Genomic DNA, 21,422 nt, shown 5'->3' with positions numbered 1-21,422 from the left:
GGTGTATAGGACTAAAACAAATTCGGTAATATATGAATAATGTCAAGTGTTATTTCAAATAGAATTTTTAATTAAAAAATTTACAATAGATATTTTTACTGATCTCTATTATTCTTGGTTCTGAAACTCCTGCATGACATATGCCTGATACACAAGAACAGCCCATAAGAGAGAAAAACACTCCAACGAAGTAAGCCAAAGAAAGAAGATTCAAACTACATAAAGCAATGTATAGGATCTTTCAAGTCTTTCTTGTCATGCTGAAGCTTCTGGCTTCAAGAATAGTACATGTTTCACTTGTCCTGACCAAAGTGGATGTCTCGGAGCTTAAGAATGTCCAGAGTTACATTTAGGTGCCAAGCATGTATAGTGAATGAAGAGTGAATCCAGCTGGAATGCTCACGATGACCAAATTGCATTTATCTTTCTTTAATCGAATAAAATGCCTCACTATTAACTTGCAAATAAATGACATAACTGCTTTCTAGACATATTTCAGGAAGGTCAGAGAAACTGGCATCTTATCCCTATGGAATAACACACTGATGAATTTCTTTTGGAATAGACTAAAATTGATCTAGAATAAATTTTTTATGCATTTGGATCCTCCAAACTAGACCAAAAGTAAATCTGGGCCTCAAGGCTCAGCTGGAAGAGGAAATGGAACGATGCTATGCTGACAACTGGCGGTCCCTACCAACCATCTTCAGAAAAGACTGCAATCCAGTGAGGGCCATAGTCAACTTATGAGCTGAACTGAAGAAGACCTCCTCCTGGGCAGTGCATGTGCTCATTATAGATTCACCATGCTGCTAAGTACCCTAGGGATTACAGAAAAAAATCGGTAATACACGAGGCATATCCAGTAAGGAGGCACCAGAGACCAAAGCAAGAGCTCTGGCATCACAGAGCCTGGGTCCAAAGCCAAGCTGGGCCACCGCCATCTGCGTGACCCAACGGACTAAGGCCTAAATGTTGTTTAACCACATGTGAGAAAAGAAGTGAAGACAGCCTACCTGCCAGGAAGGGACCGGGGGTGCAGCATCCAGTCGGGTCAGGGCACCGCATCCTGATCGTTAAGCTTCTCAGTCCCGCTGGTCAGGGAGGCCCTGGAGAAGGCGGCTTCACTCCAGGGGAGCAGGGACGCTGGGGCGGTGGAAGGGGGGCGCTCCGCGGCGTCTTTGAGGAACCTGACTTTGGGTCACTCGCGAGCTCGGCTTCGAGCAAGCCATGACCCTGGGGAGAGGGACGGCCCCCGCGCAGCCCCTGGGTGCCCAAGCCAGCTCCCTGCTCCTGCTCCAGGCGCTGAGGAGCCTGCAGAGCCCGCAGAGCCCACCCTAAGACTGGACGAGCTCTGGCGAATCCCGACCCCACAGTCCCCACGTGTAATGTCATCTGGTGCCGAACACCGGAAGTCCCCAGGCATTAAAAAGTCCGCCTGGGGACTGCCGCGGGACCACGGCCTTTGCCCTCTGGCGCCTCCAACGGACGCCCTGCGCCGTGCGCACGCGCCCTCCCTGGCGCGCCTTTCCTGTCACGCGTTCCAGTGTGACATCACGAGCACGGCGCTTAGCAACGCCTGCCGAGCTACTCAGTGCCTGCTCGGTCCTGAGGAGACGTGGAGGCTGCGAGCGCTCTCTCCGTCTGTACCTCTCTTTCTCTGGATCGTCTGGCGCGCCGCCTGTTCTAAATGGGCAACTGCTTTAGTGAGCTTCGTGTCCCCCTTCCCGCCACCGCCGGCCTGGGCGTCACCATCCTCGGCCACTCGAGGCCCCCCGGCCGCAACCCTCTCCCGCCGCCCGGGATCACCCGGCTGCTCCTGCACCTGCCCTCAGCCCTGATGGCAGGACGCCCAACCTGAAGCGGGGTCGTGTGCCTTTGTCAGGTGGCTTTTCCATCGCCCCCAAGAGGCACGACCCCACCAGGCGGGCTAATTTCTCCTCTGTGGGGATCCTTCCCTGGCCATTCTGGGGGGACACCCCAAAGAAGCCTGTGCTGTCTGATCCCAACTCCCTGATGGCCAGATGCTCGGGCTCTGTAAGGATCCCTACTCCCCAGCGCTTGTTTCCTTCTCGGCCTTCACTTCCCAAGAAGGAAGTGCCAGCTGTGGAGCCGGTGACATCCAGTCACCTGCCCTGTCATTGCCGGAAGGAGACTGAGGTGAGGTCTCCCACCAGCTGCCTCTCCGAAGGCCATGCCGTTTCCATCACAGGCAGCCCTGCTGGAGGCGGCCTGTCTTTAGGGAGGCCTGATCCAGAGGCAGCGGTTCTCCCTGCCCAGCCCGGGGAAGGCAGCCCAGGCCGTGCGGGAGGAAGAGCATCGGCCCGGCTCCCCAGGCTCGCTGCTGCCAGGGAAGAAGCCGCAGGGGCCCTGCAGCAGGAAACGTAGGAAGCCGATGCCACCGCTACTGCTCCTACCGGGGAGTCCAGGTGAGCTGCCCCCACCTACTAAGATTCCCAGTAGAGCGACGAGGAAGAGCGGCGGGAACAGCAAGATCTTGGAGGATGAAGAGGAGGCCTTGGGGGATGGGACAGAGGCCAGGGCAGACACCATCGCCTCTCAGGCCAGCCCTCCCCACCTGCTGTGGGGACCGCAGACTCCCTGCTCCTGCCCACGGGCACTGTGCAGGTAGCAGTTACTCCCATCACCACCACCACGGACTCCAGCCTTCCTATCCAGCCCCCGACCCTGTCTGTCCCTCTCCCTTCCCCCCACCAAACACAGGGGAGGAAATAACCTACACCTTCTCCAACCCTATTCCTTTGGCTGTGCCTGCTGACTCCCTTCCTCTCTTTAGGTCCAGTCCCAATCCAGGGGCTCCAACTAACGAGAATGGAGGTCCTCTTCCTTCAGTCACAGCTGCAGGGCCTCCCATTTCTGTTCTGCCCACACCTCCCAGTCCTGCTCCCTTCTCCTTCAGGCCTCCCACCTACACAATGGAACCCCTGCCATGGTGTGTGTAGATTCCCCTCCTCCTCTTTCCTTCCCCCCCCCACCCCGCCTCCCGTCCCTCCCACCAGGGCCTTTGCATTCATGAGCAATCCCATTCCTTCCACAGTATCCTCTGTCACAGCCAATGCATCTGCACACCTGACCTGGCAGCCTACTCTGAACCCTGGGGCTGAGAACACGGACACTACTCCCCCTTCCATGGCTGTAGTCTGTAGATCACCCCCACCCTGCAATATGAGCTTTCTCCCAGTTTACCAAATCCAGTACAAGAGGAGGCAGATGTACTCGGCACAGGCAGGAGACAACAGCAGCCCACCTATCTACATAACAGCTCCCATGTGCCACCCCAACTTTTAACCACCCCTGTTGCCCACAAACCACCCCTCAGCCCACATTTGGGACCCCTGCTGGGCAGCAGCACACCCCTGCTGTTACAGGCCTTTCCATCTGAGCTCCTGCATTTGCCTCCAGCCTGTTACACAGTGCCTCTGAAATAATGTCATCCAAGGCTGCCTTTGGCACCAAGGCTATGGATACCACCCCTCCATCCAAGGCTGTCCTCTTCCACTCTCCCCCTGTCTCCAGTGACAACTATACCCCATTTAAAAGACTCTTCTTGGCTCTGGTAATACACCACCCAGTGGCAGCATGGCCCCAGCCCAAGCTGCCAATAGTTGGCCTGCACAGTAAGTCAGGGTACTGACTGCAATTTGCAACCATCCTGTAAATCCAGCAGCCACCCCTCAGCCCATGTTTGGGGTCCCTGGTGGGCAGCAGTCTCACACCTCTTTCCTTTCGGGGCATCCTCCAGCTCCAGCGCAAGCTACAGACCTAATTTCCCCTTAGCTTGGCCACCTAGTGGCAGCACCATGCAGCCCAGTCTTACAGGTTCAACTTCACCGTGGTCTGCATTTGGTCAACCTGCCAACACCCATCCTGCCTTTGGTAACACCCCAAGTGTTTCCTCATTAGCAAAGCCGTGACTTCTGGCTCTGGAAGTGCCAGTGGCATGGCTGGCTCTGGGGACAGTACCTCATTGTTTGCCAACAGCACTCAGGGTCCACTGGCCTTTATGGGACCTGCAACTCATATGGGTGATGGGAGCTTTGGGGTCACCATGACCCCCCAGGCCCCAGTTCTACATCCAGACAACTCAACTCTGGGGCAGGACTGAGTGGAACACCTAGCACCACTTCTGTTCCCAGTTTTGCTCAGGTAATCTGGGACCCATTTAGCCACAGCACAGCTGCTGGGACAGGACAGCCCAGCACCACCCCTGTATTTGGACACACTTCCAGTGCCACCTTCATTCCAGGTACCTGGAGCCCACCTGTTCAGAACACAGGCAGTGTGATGACATGGGACAGTAACTTACGGTTCCTGGGCTCACCTGGCCTAACCTCATTTGCTGTGGTTGCAAACGCCAGCACCATCCCTGGGTTTGAACCCACTTCCTCTTACACCTTCATGCTAAGCACCTGGGGTCCACCTGCACAGAACACAGATAGTGCAGCTGTTGGGGACAGGAGCACTCCCATGGTTGGAGACTCATGTGCCTCTTCTGTTCCTCAGTACAACTTTGGCCCACCTGCCCAGAACGCAGGCAGTGTGATGACAGCAGACGTTTCCACACCCAAGGCTGGAAGCCCTTCTGCTTCTGCTTTCCATCAGAGCACCTTGGGCACACCTGAACAGAAGAAACATTCTACGCCTAGAGGAGCCACCACTATGAGGAAGAACGTTTGTCAGAGGACCCATCTGTTTCCACCATTCGTAAGTGCTCCAGGCCCTCCTCACCACCCACACTGCAGCAGAGTTTCAGGGCCTCTAAACTTGGGTCCATAATACCTCACAATGTAAAAGGGTCCCTCTGGAATCCTGAAACTGTACACCTGTTGGAGACTTTAAGGTAAAGCTAACCAAGGAAATTCTTCCCCAGAAGCACACAGTATCCTTAAGATGAGGTCAGCTTGCTTTCCCCCAAGATCACTATCAAGATTTCCCTGCTATCATGAAAGCCGTCTCTTTCCTCCTTTTCCCCTATTTCCTGATGTGTTAACATTTCCCCTTTACTTTTGGGAAAACCCATGGGACAAATAATCTGTGGATGGCTTAAGCAGAAGCTTATGCTCTAGTAAGAAAACAGAGTGATTGCTAAATTGGTGGGCTGATGCCTAACAGTCAGATACTACCTACTAATGCCAATTCCACTCCTAGTTCCCAGTGAAGAACACCCTGAAACCCCAAGAGTGGAAAGTTATCCTTGATAGGTTAAATACCACCACTTACTGCTTTCCTAGGTTCACTAGAAGTAATTCTTTAACCTTTTGAATTGTTCCAGATACAGAAAACCTGGCAGGGTGATGCCTGCTCAGAGAATTTGCCTATTCTATTCTGCCTTCTCACTGGGTTGGACCTTGCTTTTTGGCCTGACTCACTCGTGCCTGCTGAATATCTCCCTGAAGGTCCTCACAATATTTTCTATAATAATCAGCGGTCAAAGAGGTCAGTAACTGAATTCAATACCCGTCTTGAAATATAGGAAGACAAAGAAGTTTCCACAAAAGAAGGTTCCAACTTGTCTGGTGTCCTCTGTGCTCCTCCAGGATATCTATTTGTGAAGGGCACTGAGGTATGCCATGGGCTTATGGGTGTATTAACAGTTGAAGTGTAGGAAGCACTTGTATGTTGGGATATTTAACTACCACTTTTTCCATACGTAGGCCCAATGGAACCCAACATTGAACTAGCTCTTAAAAACTTTTTCCCAGAGCTAGAAGATCCATACTGGATGGAAACTCAGTTTGGGAGACAACAGATAAGCAGTTCCCTGGCTCTCAAGGGGACTTGATTAGATACTTCTATGGAGGGACACCATTGCCTTGGGGAGCACATGTCCATAGCAGCCCATGAACATGTGCTCAGGAATCTTTGCCTCACCTTCAAAATACTTGCCAATGAAACCAGATAGGCATGACTTGCTCAACAACAGAGCTTCGATTCTTTAGCTAAGGTTGTTTTAGATAATAAAATAGCACTAGACTATATACTAGCTGAACAGGGAAGCATTTATACTGTGGCTAATACATCTTGTTGTATTTCCATTAACTCTTCTGCCTAGGTTGATTAGACAACATTGGCATAAGATTAGACAACAAGCCACTTGGTTCCAGCAAGTGTCTCTTGAGGAATATGGACTTAATTAGAGAACATGTTTTCATGGGTCTCACAGGGATCTACCTTTGAGGACTTGCTCAAGCTGGAATCATAATATTATGCATATTGGGATTTATTTTTTTCTTCATAAAACTCTGTGTGTTGCCTGTCTTGCAAATGCAAATCACCTAACAATGTGATGATTTTCCAGACTACACGTAAATATCTACAATTAAGTGCAAAACAGTTCCTTCCCTCATACCCTGACTTGCACCCATTTCCAACAGTAATTAGATAGAGTAGTCATTGCCCCCTATTCCATCAAGATTGAAGAATGTAAAAAAAAAAAAAAAAAGGGACTGAAACCACCTAAAGTAAGTTCAAACCATGATACACCAGGGAGGAAAAGGGGGTTGGGGCAAAGGTAAATGAAAACACCAAAAAATTTCCCACCATTTAAAAATGTTGCTTTTTGGTTTTTTTGTTTGTTTGATTTTCCTAATTGGGCTGTAGTCCTTTGACTGTATTTCAGAGCTCCTATAAAGTTAGTTCAGCCAATTTCTGGTTAATTTTTTGGTGTTTCCATTGGGGGAAGGAGAGCTTGGAGCTTCCTAGTCTGCCATTTTTCTGCAGTCACTCTCCACATTAATCTTTTCACTGAACCATTTGATGAGTTTTCCACACTCATTGAGAGCAGGATAAGAGTCCCATTTAGATGCATTTCACCAATCTGCAATGCCATTATTTCCTACCCTCCATCTAGAGCCTATTTCCAGCACTCCACCAAAAAACTACTGTGAAAGGCAACATGGCACCACAGAAACACCTTGAGTTTTTAAATTTTCAGTTTCAGATGTACTTGGTTTTGGATCTAGGACAACCCTCATAATCTCTACAAGTCTCAGTATAAGTTGATGCCATTACCGTCATCTATAATATTACCACATTGCAGTCTCAATTTAAACTCAAGCTTAGGACAAAATCTAGGTTCTCTGTGACCCCTCCCTGATTAACTCAAAAGCCATCTCCTTCTCCTTGCAATGGCTTTTCTTATACAAATCCCATGAGAACTTTTATGCCTTCTTTGAATTGTGGTAGCACTTCTCTGTGTCATTTATATGTCAGTTGCCACTTTGTGACTAGAAACAAAATATTTCTATTGGTTCATGTCTTGGCTCTTCCTTAAGAATGTGTTAATCTGGAAAAAAGTCATATCTCCATCTGTTAATCCAATCATTGCAGATGTATTGATTGTGTACCAGATGGTGTGTTTGGCGTTGGTTATATAGATGTTAGTGAAATGTAGTTTCTGCTCAGAAGGTCACAATCTTTGTGAGAAAACAAAACAAAAATACTATGTCTCAAATACCTTTCATTTCCTAAAGAGAACACTCTTAGTAGGTAGGTACAATAATTTCATGTATTATAGATGAATATACAAGCACTTATTTGATACTTAAGCCTTGGTTAGCTACTATTTTCTTTTCAGGAATTTTGTTTCATAATAATTATATTTCACCAGGAGCTCAATACCACTTGAGGGTGAAGGCTTAATGCCCACCCCAAATTCCTGAGTCTAAAAAATGGCATGTCAGGTGTAAATTTCCACTCACAAAAGAGCAAACCTCAAGAGGTTGAACTTTTTAGTTCAGAGAAGCATCCGGAAGTTCATATGAATATCTGGCACTTGTACAACTTGCTTGACATGAAAATAAAGCTGTCAATCTCACAAGATTAGGTGATCTTTTAAGACTTTCAATACTTCCTTCTACCAGTTGGAAGTCCTATCAGAATACCCTCCTTATTTTTGTATCCATGGTGGGCCATTTATTTGTGGGCCATTTCTCGCCAATCCCTGCTCTATAACTTCAGTGAGAAAGAGGCACTTTTGTGAATTAATCACTTCTGTGAATCAATTATTGGTCTACCTCTCTTGGCCTTGCTGTCCTACGGTCTCTTATTAACATAGCATCCAAAGAGATCCTGTAAAACATATCACTCACTTCTCTTCAATGGCATACCCAAAACAGAAGCCAAAGTCCTCAAAATGCCTCCTAGGTCCTAACAATCTGAGTCTGCCATTTCCTTTCCTACGTCATTTCCTTCTCCTCTGCACTGTGTTTCCTCCATCCCCCCACAGATGTTCTCTGTTCCCTGAACATGCTGGGCACACTCTTGCCTCATGCCCTTCCCATCAGGTTGTTGCCTCCACCTGTGATACTTACTCCCCAGACAGCCACATTACTCTCTCCCACAACCACTTTATGTTTCTTCCTAAATTTCACCTTCCCCATAAGGCCTTCAGTGATCACTTAATTTTAAATTGTAACCTCCCTTCACCAACTAACTTTCTTCATTTCTCTTCTCTGCTTTTCACTTCTCTCTAGCACTTAACTGGTATAGTATTTACTTCATATCCTTTCATTTTATTTTTATATATGTGTTTATACTTGTGTTTATATGTTTGCTTATTCATTTATTTTTCCCTTCCTCCAACTATAGGGTGGAGCTATCTGTTTTGTTCACTGCCACGTTCCCTGAACACACTTGTAAAACATACAGAAGAACAGTACCTGGCTTTTGGTAGGGGATCAATAAATTTTCTTGACTAAATGAATAAATGTGTGCATAAATTAATAAATGATTCCCTAGGGTTTCTGAATTGAGGATCAGTCTGAGAGGAAGGTAGAATGGTTGGACAGGGTATTGCAAGATGCATTTTTGGAATTCTATGATATGTATCCTAATATAGCTTTTTGTTCATTTAGTTTTCATGGGAGAGTTGGTAACTGGTTTAGGGAAACACATCACTCAGATATTTATAGTTCATTCAATAGAGTGGTTTTTTTTTTAAGTGTATACAAATATCGAAAGCATGTGTGCATATGCATCTGTAATAATTAATTTAATGTTTTACAAGACTCCCTTTAGTAGGGATAGCAAGTATCAGTATCCTTCTTTTAACCATAATTTGCTCAAAGTTACATCATAATTTAATTACAGATGTGAAACTAGACTCAGAGTTTCTGAGCAGTTCCTCCTTAGAAACCAATGAATTATTAATACTGTTTTAGTCTGTTTCTGTAACAAAACACCTGGAACTGGGTACTTTGTAAGAAAATCAGATTTATTGCTTACAGTTTCAGGCTGAAAGTCCAAGGAACACACCTGGTGAAGCCTCTCTTTGGTGGTGGCTTCAGCGATGGCAGGGTATCACATTGTGAAAATGGTGGAGCAGAGAGAGATAGCAAGAGAGAGAAAGACAGACTCTCCTCTCTTCTGTTAAAGCCCTCAGAACCACATCACTGACCAGCATTTTTAATCTATTCACTAAGGCGTGGTCCTACAATTTAATCACCTCTTCAAGGCCCCACCTTTCAATTACTATGATAGGACTTCCCACCCTCTAAACTTAACAGTGAAGATTAAGCTTCAGTGAGGTTGGGGGGGCATCCAGTCTACAGCAAATACAATCCTGGTAATCCACAAAGATTCATTCAGCTTCTAACAATGCATACATTGTTGACCCAATTATGGGCCGTCCATTTTAAAGAAGAGTAAAAGAGATTTAGCTAACAAAGGAAATAGTAAGTGCTACTTTCCATTAATTCTAGAGATGGAAAAATTAGGATCCAACAACGTTAAGGTAGCTTAAGACCATTATATCTGCATTTTGGTCATGGGGATGTTCATCAAGGCTGCCTTTCTCTGTCACTCCAAAAAATGTCTATAATATATAATTATGCTTATTGAAACAGCTAAGGGATGTTTGAGTAATTAGAAGTAATTCAGCTTGATTTTCCCAGAAAATTTGCCTATAAAATGAAGATAGTTGATCTGGATGCTATCAGCTATAAAAAAAAAAAGGTTGTTTGGACTTAATTTTCATGGTGAGAGAAATGGGCTTCTTTCATCTCTGCAGCCTCCTATATATCTCTGTCCAACCTTTGTTTTGTGTTTGGAAAGAATCAAGTAGAAGTTAAAAAGCAACATAAATAACTTAAATGATACATGACATATTTTGTGACTTATATGAGAATGTGGAATGAAATGTGGTCTAGCACAAATGTTTGTTTTATTTCAGTATTGTATGGTAGAGGAAAATGTTCAAGGTGCCAGAAAACAAGAATTCATCCATCCTATTGGGAACTGCAGTCCCCACACACCTTCAATGAATCACCCTCAGGTGCAACTCTTTTCTATGTACCCAGTATGTATCTTACTTAGTTTCAGAATTTCCCAGAAACCTTTTAATACTCCATGCTCCAATTTCATTTTTTTACTAATCTTAATTTATCAATGGAAACACTTCAGGAAGTGGGACTAGGCAAAGATTTTATGAATAAGACCCCAAAAGCAAAGGCAACAAAAGAAAAAATAAACAAATGGGATTATATCAAACTAAAAAGTTTCTGTACAGCAAAAGAAACAACAGAATGAAAAGGCAACCTACAGAATGGGAGAAAATATTTGCAAACTATGGTTCTGACAAGAGATTAATACCCAGAATACACAAGGAACTCAAACAACTGAACAGTAAAAAAAAAAAAAAAAAAAAAAATAAGTAACCCAATTAAAAAATCAGCAAAGGAGCTAAATAGGTATTTCTCAAATGAAGATATACATATGGCCAACAGACACATGAAAAAAATGCTCAACATCACTAAGCAGTGAAATGCAAATCAAAACCACATTGACATATCATCTCATGCCAGTTAGACTGGCCATTATCAAAAAAACAATAACAAATGCTGGTGAGAAAGCAGGGAAAAGGGAACCCTCCTGCACTGTTGGTGGGACTGTAAATTAGTGTAGCCATTATGGAAAACATTATGGAAAAACAACTATACATAGAACTGCTATATAATCCTGCAATCTTGCTGCTGGGTATATACCCAAAGGAATGGAAATTATCATGTAGAAGGGATACCAGTATTCCCATATTTATGGCAGCTCTGTTTATAATAGCTAAGAGTTGGAGCCAACCTATGTCCATTGATGGATGACTGGATAAGGATAATATGGTATATTTACACAATGGAGTACTACTTTGTCATAAAAAAGAATGAAATACTGCCATTTACAGCAACATGGATGAATTTAGAGAAAATTATGTTAAAAGAAATAAGCCAAGCACAGAAAGAGAAACACTGCATGTTCTCACTCATATGTAGGAGCTAAAATACCAAACAAATAAAAAAGAAAGATGCAACAATCACAATAATTCATTGAACTTTCAAAAGGAGAGAATGGAACTGAGGCCTCCAGAGGAGAGAAAGGGGGAAGACAAGGGAGGGTTAGTGAGAAGTTGGCAATGGGCCACAAAAATGAATATGCTGTGTAATGATAAATAGTAATTAATCTTATTTGAGCACACATATTGCACACAGGTATTGATATTCAATGCTATACCCCACAGATATGTACAATCAATTGTTTCAATTTTTTAAAAAATGGAAAAATATATATATATTTTATGAGTTGTAACAAGTATGGAAATTCTGGGTGGGTGTAAGTTAATGCTAAATAAGATAAAGAAAAATTAAGTCATTTGCATAATTTGTCTACAAAAGTTATATCTCAACAGCTGAACATTTGGCATCATGTTAATAAAACATCTGCTAATTTAAAAGAGAGAGAGAGAAGAGGAAATCCCCAAATTTCCCCCTTCATTTCTCTGTGCTATTTACCAATCTATCTCATAGTAGTAGCAGTGGCATTAAGCGGTGCCCAGAGTAGCAAAAATACTAAGAGAAAGGAACCTTCCTATCTCATTGGAAAAGATTCCCCAAGAGGTGGGCAAACCTCCAATACTTTTCCCTCTCCCAATCCTCCCAATGAGATGTGGAGCCATTATTAGAGGTGGGCATCTGAGCAGGATAATAAAGTTACAGCTTTCTGGCCAGAAGATCAAAAAGTGGGAGCCTTAGAGAACCAGTGGGAGCCTCAGAGAACCAGAAAGTACCAGGCAGATCACATAGAGGGAAGAGCTCAGAAAATCAACTCCTTAAAATTGTTTGTGAAATAATGGTCTTACCTGAGAATGATGCATGCATTGATTTGACCCTGAACAGTAAACCTAGGCCTTGAGAAATGAATTGTGATAGACCACTGCCCAGACCCCAGACTGGCCACTGGGTGGCACACAGACCGGACAACTCTGAACAGCACTACAAAGCCTTTGTAAATTGAGCTGACATTGGGACCACAACTCATAGGAAGCTGATCTGAAGTGGTGGCCTCAACCTAACACGATCAATTGCCTGTTAAAACAAAAATATAACATTCTCCCTGTGATTCAAATGAAATACAAATCTCAAAACCGTAATAATAAAATGTCCAGGATACATGCCAAAAACCAAGAAAATTACAGGGAAAAAGAAAATCAAGACACCAATGCCAAGATGCCACAGAGGTTGCAATTATCTGACCATGACTTTAAAGCAGCTTTTATAAAAATGCACTAAGGCTTCCACTTCTGGGAAGATGAAGTAGATGTACTTTTCCCCATTCCTTCTACCAGGTACAGCCAAACACGCTGAGCATTATATAAAACATCCATAAGTAGACTAGGAAATGTGAAAAAGAAAGAAAATTTCCTAGTGACCTTGGGACCCAGGGTGGTGAGTTCCCTGGGTTTTCTTTTTGCCTCATATAAACCACTGGGTACTAGAGAAGCCAGCAACCAAGAAATGCTACTGGGCACAGACAAACAACAAAAGCCTCCTCTCCCTCTAGCAAAAGGACCAGGAAAGGGGCAGCCTCCCCAAAAGGAAACGTCCAGGCCCTAGTGACTTTATTTGAAAATTCAACCAAACATTGGAAGAAGAATTAACACCAATTCTACACAATCTCTTCCAGACAACAGAATAGGACAAAGACTTTACAACTCATTCTATGAAGCCAGTATTGCGCTAATACCAAAACCAGCCCCCCCCAAAATGAAAAAGACTATAGATCAATATCCTTCATCAATATAGATGTAAAAATTAACAAAATTATTAGTAAAGAGAAATCAGCAATATATAAAAAGAATTATATGCTATGACCAAGTTTATTCCAGGGATGGAAGACTGATTCGATATTCAAAAATCAATTGATGTAACAATCATGTAAACAGGCTAAAGAAAAAAATTCACCTGATTATATCAGCTGATGTAGAAAAGGCATTTGACAAATTTAACACCTATTCTAATAAAAATTCTCAAAAAAGTAGGAATAGAGGGAACTGCCTCAACTTTTAAAGAGAGTCTACAAAAAACCTACAGCTAACATCATATTTAATTATGAATGAATGAATGCTTATTTCCAAAATCAGGAAACGGCAAGGATATCTATTCTACCACTTCTATTCAACATGGTACTCCTAATCAGAGCAATAAAGTAAGAATAAGAAAGAAAGAAATAAAACTCCATATTTGCAGATGACATAATTATCTATATAGAAAACCACAAGAAATCTCCAAAAAAAAAAAAAATTCAAAACAACATCTAATAAGTGTGAGTTCTGGAAGGTTGCAGGATATAAAACACAAAGATCGATTGTATTTCTATACACTAAATATGAACGTGTGGAAACCAAAATTCAAAATACAATTGCTCAAACTAAAATACTTAAGTGTAAGTCTAACAAAATATGCATAGCTCGTATGCTGATGAAAGAAATAAAAGGTCAAAATAAATGGAGAGGTAGATCTCTCCAACTGAAATACAGTTCTAATCCAATTTTCATCAAAAGACCAGCAAGATTTTTTGCAGGAATAGACAGAATTATTCTAAAATTCATACAGAAAAGGAACTAGAATAGCTAAAAAATTTTTGAAAAAGAATAATAAAGTGGGAGGAGCCACTCTATTTGATCTCAGGATGTATTATGTAGCTACAGTAATCAAGACTGGCATTGGCAGATAGACACATGAATCAGTGAGACCTGCTAAAGTTGACTGGCTGCAACGACTGTAGAGAAATTCTGCAGAAGGATCTGAGACTAAAATTTTAATTAATTTGCGCTACAAACAATTGCATAATACTATTCTTAAGTCCTCAAAATCTACGCATTTCTTCAGAAATACCTTCATCAGGTGCCGTGGGAAATTTCACCTCTTGCGCCTTCCTCAACCCCATCCCCAGCACTCAAAGGCATGGTCCTCAACAAGTGGTATCCAAACCAGCATCAGCATCAGGGATGACTCATGATGAATGAAGTCCTGGACCCCACGGTAGATGTACCGATCCGGAAACTCTGCAGGAAGGGCCCAGCAATCTGTGGGTGATTCTGACGCAGTCATGTTTGAGAACCACTGGGCTAGGGCCTAACAAGTCCAGAGGCTTCTTACACAGTATGTAAAATACAACTGTAAAATATATTGTTTCCAAAGCAGAATTGTTTTTAATAGAATTGTTTTTAATATTCACTGTGCAAGTTCTGGCACTGTGGAAACTGTATCCTGTTATTCAGGAAGAAACAAAACAAAACAAAGCACACACCTCCCTCAGAAAGAAAAATCCACCACAATACTAACAGTTATTTTTTCTGGGTGGTAGAATAACGGATGTTTTTTCCACTGGACTTTTCTATTTCCAAATATTTATAACAAACATATATTATTTTAAAGTGGATAAGAAATGGACCACAAAATGGAAAGAAAAATTTATTGTCCATCAAGGATGAACATTTTAGAAACATACCAAAAATCTTTGGCCGCTTCAATAGTCAGACCAGCCAAACAATAATAGTGATTTGGCTGATTCTTTCTCTTTTAGTCTCTGAAGAGTTGCAGCTTCTTGGCCTTCAAACAAATTTGTCTGATCATTGTGTGCAGTAGCCATGGTTTTACTGGAGCCGTATAGATCAGGCCAAGTCATTTTAGAAGTGCAGCAACATCTCTTAGAATCTAGAGATCCTCAAAGAAGAGAGAGCCGACTTCCTCCCTGATGCAACCAGTCTTAGATGAGACCGTAAGTCACCCTAGCCATCACCTTTTCTCAGGACTCTGATAAGACCAGGACCAACAAACTCTCCTGGGTCCTACTCACAGTCTAGCAACACGCTGCACCCCCACCCCAGATTTTTTTTTCCAAAGCAGACAATGTGGTATTGTGATTAGATATAAACTGAAAGTGTATTTTCTGCCCTTCAGTAATTACACTGCCTTATGGTAGTATTATTCAGTGTGAAGCCTTATTATGCTGCAGAATGAAATTCTGTATAATTTTCTTCTCCTCCAATGCACAAATGGAAATCATATTTTGGTCTGAGTTGGGAAGAAAGGCTCAGTTATCACTTGTGAGCGTGGTGTTATTTTCCCCAGAATTAAAAAATCCATCTGGGTGTCCGACCTCGCTCACCCGGCTGCCTCTCCATTCAGCCTTTTGTATGCAGATGAACCTTATCAATTTCCACCGCCTCAAAAGCCCGCACCCAGCTTGGTGCCTCCCCCTGGTCCGCGCGGCTTTAATGGAAATGCATGAGGCTTTTTTTTTTCTTTGATGTCTGTGCAATATACGCATGTGGATAAAAACCTGTGCTTTTATTGAGGGGGAGGGGGAGGGGGGTTCAAATCAAAGTTAAAGTCTCTGCCCTATCGCGCCTCGCTGGCGATTAGCGGAGGAGAGAAAGGAACAGCAAATCCAACACAGAAGCTGTGAAACTGGGGTTATTCAGATTATTGACTAACAAATAAAGGGGCATGAGATGTCACATTTGTATTCCAAGGGTTTTTATCCCGCCACAGGCCTCATCAACAACTTACTGGAGTGCTACTAAATCCCCTGTGTTAACACGCGGGGCTGGGGGGCGGGGAGCTCTGTGTGATTAAAGCGTTAATTGCAGCTCCCCCAGGCCTGGCGCAGGCTGAGTCAATAATTCACTTAAGGCCAGTTGGCCCTTGAGTTATTCTACAGTCTAGTGTAAACAACTCGCAAATAACAGCGCTCAACCATTTACCCCAATCCGATTGCTGTTTCCCAGGCTATTAGCAACTTCCAATGAATGATTCATCCGCCGGTGACAAAGCCTAGCCTGGGAATTGTCTGAAACCACCAGCACTGCAGGAGTAGATCAAAACAGCCCGGCTTTCACCCAACGTGAGGACACGTGGCTCTCTGAAATGCTGCTTTCCCAGGTCTAACGCAGTGCAGAGGACACGGCTGGAGAAACTCACAGATCATTAAGGCAACAGTCCTTATTCACCCAGGCAGATCATTCAGGAAGAAGAAGAAACAAAAAAACCTACCCAGATTTCCTTTGGCTCCAGGAATCGCACTAACTCATTGTATTGTTTGCTTCTGTTGACTGAGGTTTTATATTGTGAACCGAGGATGCGATTCACATGAACCTTGAGCTGGGAGTCATGAGATGCCCTTTCTAAACCAGCGAGAACTGGCTGTGTGATTTGCTTAACTTCCCGGAATCAGTTTGCTCATCTGAGAAAGAGAGATATTTGTCCTGTTTACCTAACAAGGTTGTTATACGGATTCTAAAGTAATGATAAATAGGTAAACTTTATAAAAAACTTGTAAGAACTAATCTAAATGAAGAACTAAGGCACTTACTGATTAATATGCTAAAAATAATATATCTTTGTTTTTTTGTAGCACTTTAAATTTCTGAGAAGCCATATAGATATATGAGTATTCACAGAGAAGGATTTCGAATGTATGGAACAAGGATTAACCCACTTTTTAACATCTGTATAATCACATTTAGGAAAAGAAGCTGGAACCTCAGGGTTAAAATATCTACCTTCTGCTGACCTCATCCTACCTCTTCTTGAACAGGAAACATCTCCTCTGAAGGAGATTCATTCTCTCTTTGGCGATCTCTAATTTGAAGAAAGTTTTTCCTCACAGGAAAGTGACATCTGTCTCCTTGAAGTCTCGATTCACTCCTCCTAGCTCTGCTCCTTGCGATCTCAGAGAACAAATCTCTTTCTCCAAGTCAAGGGGATGCTTGATCTCATACGGAGAGAATCATCAGTCTTGCAGAGGATTCTGGAAATAAGACCCTAGATTGGTAATCAATCAAAATCACTCTGTTTCCCATCCTTCTTTTAAAACTTTAAACGTAAACACATGGTTAAGAATTAATGTTTAAACAGAACACATGTGTAAAGTGACAAATCTGTCCATCTACCTCCCCATCCCCCCATACTCCATTTCCACTTCCCAGAAATAAGTGCTGTTAACAGTTTCTCGAGTAGCCTTCTGGCAATTCTAGTGCAACTTACAAACTTACAAGGACACACAAAGTTGGATAAAATCATGCACATTTTTCTGCAACTTTTTTTTTTATTGGACGTCTGAACGTAATAGTAGATGTAATGTACCAAGGTGTTTACTGGAAAAGTATTTGTAATAGAATTTCGCATCTGATTTCATAGAAGATTGGCCAGCGGTTGTCTTTGATCGCACTATAATTGTAGGTTTTGTTATCAGGTTTGCCAGCCTTGTAAAATGATTGGGTAGTTTCTCTCAATCTCTCTTCTTTTATTTTGGATCAGCTTTAAATGATATGAAAATGTTCTGTTCTTTGAAAGCTTGGTAAAACTCATCCTAAACACCACTGGGACCTCTTGCCCCTTTTAGAGGTAATTGTTTTATTACTCCTTCAGTTTCTTCTATGAACATTGTTCTAATCAGGTTTTCTATTTCCTAAGCAAATTTTTATGATTTATGTTTTCCTAAGCAGTTTTTGTTTTGTCTGTATTTTTAATTTATTGGTACAAAGTTGTGCTTTATAATTTTTTCCCCTAATGTGTCTGTAGTCATGTCTCTTTTAAGTTTATGCTGTTTATTCGTCCTTCTCTCTTTTTTCCCTTAATTCTACTTGCCAAATATTTATATATTTTAGTGATCTTTTCAAAGAGCCAACTTTTGGTTGTATTCATCTACTCTATTTTTGATTTCATAATCCTACAATTATTACTTTCATTTTTACGAATTCTTTTTTCTTTATTTAGAATCATTTTGTTAGTTTTCTAGCTTCTTAAGCTGAAAGGTGAGTTATTGTAATATTTTTGTGTTCTAGTAAATGCACACAATGCCATGCATCCTCCTCTGTCTCTGACCAATCCATAGACTTTGGTAAGTGTGTTCTTAATTTTGTGCATTTCCAGAGTTGGAAATAACCAGTTTTACTTCCTTTTCAGCTACAAAATTATTCAGAAACACAATTTTTAATTTTCAAAAACAAAATTTTGCTTTGGTTGTTAATTTATATTTCTATTGCCTTGTAATCAATAAGTACAAATCATATGATTTTTGCTTTCTGGGATTTATTGAGATTTCTTTTGTAACCTAAAACATGATCAATTTTTGTGCGAAGTCTGTTTTTAAAAATAATATGTGTTCTCTATCAGAGTAAGTCAAGCTTATTCATTATGTCAGTCAACCTCTCTACACTCTTCCATTTATTTCACTTAATTTCACTTTCTTCTGCCACTTCTAATGATTGTGAGTGCAGTGAGTTAAGGTTTCTCATTGTGATTATGGATTCATTCATCAACCCTTGTGTTTCTGTTTGGTTTTGCATTGTTGTGAGTTAATTAATCTCTCTGAAGACCTCTCCCCCAATTCATATCAGATGGGTGTTAGAATATGTGCCATGCGCTTTAATTTTTTTTCATATTTTGCTTTTCAGGGAATTTCTCAGCTGGGTCTTCTGACCTACTAGCTCAACTATTTCCATTCTACTAGTCAGTCTATTGAATTTTTATTTCAAAAATAAAAATTTTAATTTCCAGTATCTCTGGTTGATTATTATGAATGCCATATCCTCTAATAATTTTCATTATGCTTATTCTAATATTTTGTACTTTTTGCTTTCAATTAGCCCAATTTCCTGGCATCAGCCCACAAACTTGCTGAGTTTGGTGCATCTCTTCCATAATTTTGGCTGTCCTCAAGTGACTCTTGGTGGTATACTCATCTGTGTTTGCTACTCCCTTTAGCCTACCTAAAAAAGCCTCTAAAGGTTCTCGGGGAGGCACGGAACACATGCTGAGCAGTGTGAGTTCAGACGTTGGATTCCTAAATATTGGGGCTTCTGTGGGAACACCAGCCTCCTGAGGCACTGTCCTTCCTCTCTGACAAAAAGCCCATCCTCCCTCCAGAGTGGCTTGTCACCTGCCTTGACAGATGACGGAGCGGAGGCATGTTCTCCCGCCAGTCTGGACCCCAGTCAGCCTCTGTCAGCTGCCCCAGCAGTCCCTCTTGCTTCAGGGATCTGTCACCTGAGGCTTGTTGCTCCCCAGCAGCCACAGCCTCCTCGCTACAGTGCTCTTCTGCACACACATCCGATTCCATCTGTTCTTCATCTCTCTGGGATTCCCCATAGCTTTGAATGCATTGAAGACACCTCCTATTTTCCACTCTGGCTGTGGATTTTTCCCCATAAGAACTACACCTCTTTTCTATCATTTCCACAGATTTGGAGAGGGAGAGGTGAGTCTGCAATGTGTGTTCAGCTGCCCTCTTAATCCAGTCTCTGGAAACTAATTTTAAATTGCTTACCAACGGTTTGTCATGGAATGGGCACCTCCCCTGGACAGTACTTACATGTCCCTGAAACAGTGGGAAAAGATGAGCCTTGAGATTGATGCTGAATGAAGTGTGGGGAGAGTGAACTCCTGTGACTGTTGAACATGCATTCTTAGGCAAAAGTCTTGTGTTTTCCGGAATACTGGTGTTTAAATTAAAAATTAGGACACCAGGTGATTGGTATTCTGTTCTCTGGTGGCTGCTGTAGGAGGAGCCATGCAGGGCTGGGCTTCCTAGGCTGTTCTAGGAAACAGCTGCGCCTATTTGAATAAGAGAGAGGGAAGGGAAGGCCAGTCTATTTACAGGTCAACAGCAGCCCTGCTATCTGATGCCTTGTGGAACTAATTCCTAATTGGGGCAGTGTTTGTCAACACTGACAGCACCCTAATACATTGTAATCGCTCCAGCCACAAGCTCCGATAGAGATCTTAATCTACACACTGTGTCCCCTTCACAGGCAGCAAGCTGCTGCCCACCCCCTCCTTCCCCATTCTTGGCGCTGTCTCAGTCTCTTTCCCCCACCCCCACCCCTGGTTGTGCCATTCGCTTCTCTATTACCATCTCCCTTTGTCTCCTTCGCAGCCCAGTTCTTTCCTTCTCTCACTCTTTGTAGGGTCTTGGCTCTCCCGCTCCATCTTTCTCTTGTTCCTTTGTCTCTCTCATAAACACCCATCAAATTTAAATACTCAAAAGTTCCCACAGAGTTTAGGCCACATTTAATTTTAATATGTCAATACCTAATAATTAATTGTCAAAAATCTCTGAAATCATCAAGAAAGTAAAATTATTCTTTGGCAAATTTCCGCACATAGAAGCAGAGGGTTAAGATAAATGTTTGTGGCAAATGGAAAGACAGTGACTTTCTTGATGCCTATATTTTGTTAATTTGGCAAAATTAGGGTCTCAGCTAGTGTCCTAGTTGGTAGTACTTGCAACACAGTCTGAAATAGGCCTGGGAGCAACACATTTAAAATGCAGGGCCACAAAAGCAGCAGGCAGCAGTGAATCAGGGCAAAGCCTTTCTGTTAAATGCCTGTGCTGGGAGACCACATGGGTAATGTCCAAGTTCCAAGAAGACCCAGAGAGACCTGGGTAGGAAGCAACAGCCAAGTGTGCACTCGAGTTGGAGGCACTGGGAGCAGATCCAGGCCAAGAAGTAAAGGATTCATTCCATTTCATTCCCTTTCAGTCAATTTTCAATTTTGCCTCCAAAATGGCCCATTGACAGTTGAGTCACACTGTGACAATGTGTCTAAAGCATCATTGCTTCTCAGATTATTGCCAGAAACTTTCATCTCTCGTTGTCCTTCAAATTCTCTCTCAGGAATGTTCTTTCCAGAGGTTGGTTGTTCTTATCCTTAGGGTCTCGGCCCTCTTCAGAGAGGTGAAACCCCAGCCACCCTGAACAGAGTATCGGTTGCCCTCCACGCGCCCGTTAATCTCTATATTCTTAACCTGTTTATATCCTCCATGGCACTTATTACAAATTATAACCTCACTTGTCTATCTTCCTCCAGGGACATAAGCTTCATGAGGTCAAGAACCATCTCTTTACTTCACCATGATTTCACCATGATATCCACATTTCAGCATCTGACACATAGTAGGACTTCAATAAACATTTGCTGAAGAATAGATGAATGAAGGAATAAATGACATGATGGATCAAAGAAGGAGGAGGTCATCCTCTAATCTCTCTCTGTCCTAACAATAGTAATGACAATGCCATTACTTTAATTTTCTCTCTTCTTAAAGGTTCTTAGTGACCTATGAAA

The sequence above is a fragment of the Cynocephalus volans genome, chromosome 11 (assembly GCF_027409185.1).
Source record: "Cynocephalus volans isolate mCynVol1 chromosome 11, mCynVol1.pri, whole genome shotgun sequence".
NCBI classification, from domain to species: Eukaryota; Metazoa; Chordata; class Mammalia; order Dermoptera; family Cynocephalidae; genus Cynocephalus; species Cynocephalus volans.
The sequence above is the reverse complement of the archived record's forward strand: the minus strand, read 5'-3'. Positions refer to the sequence as shown.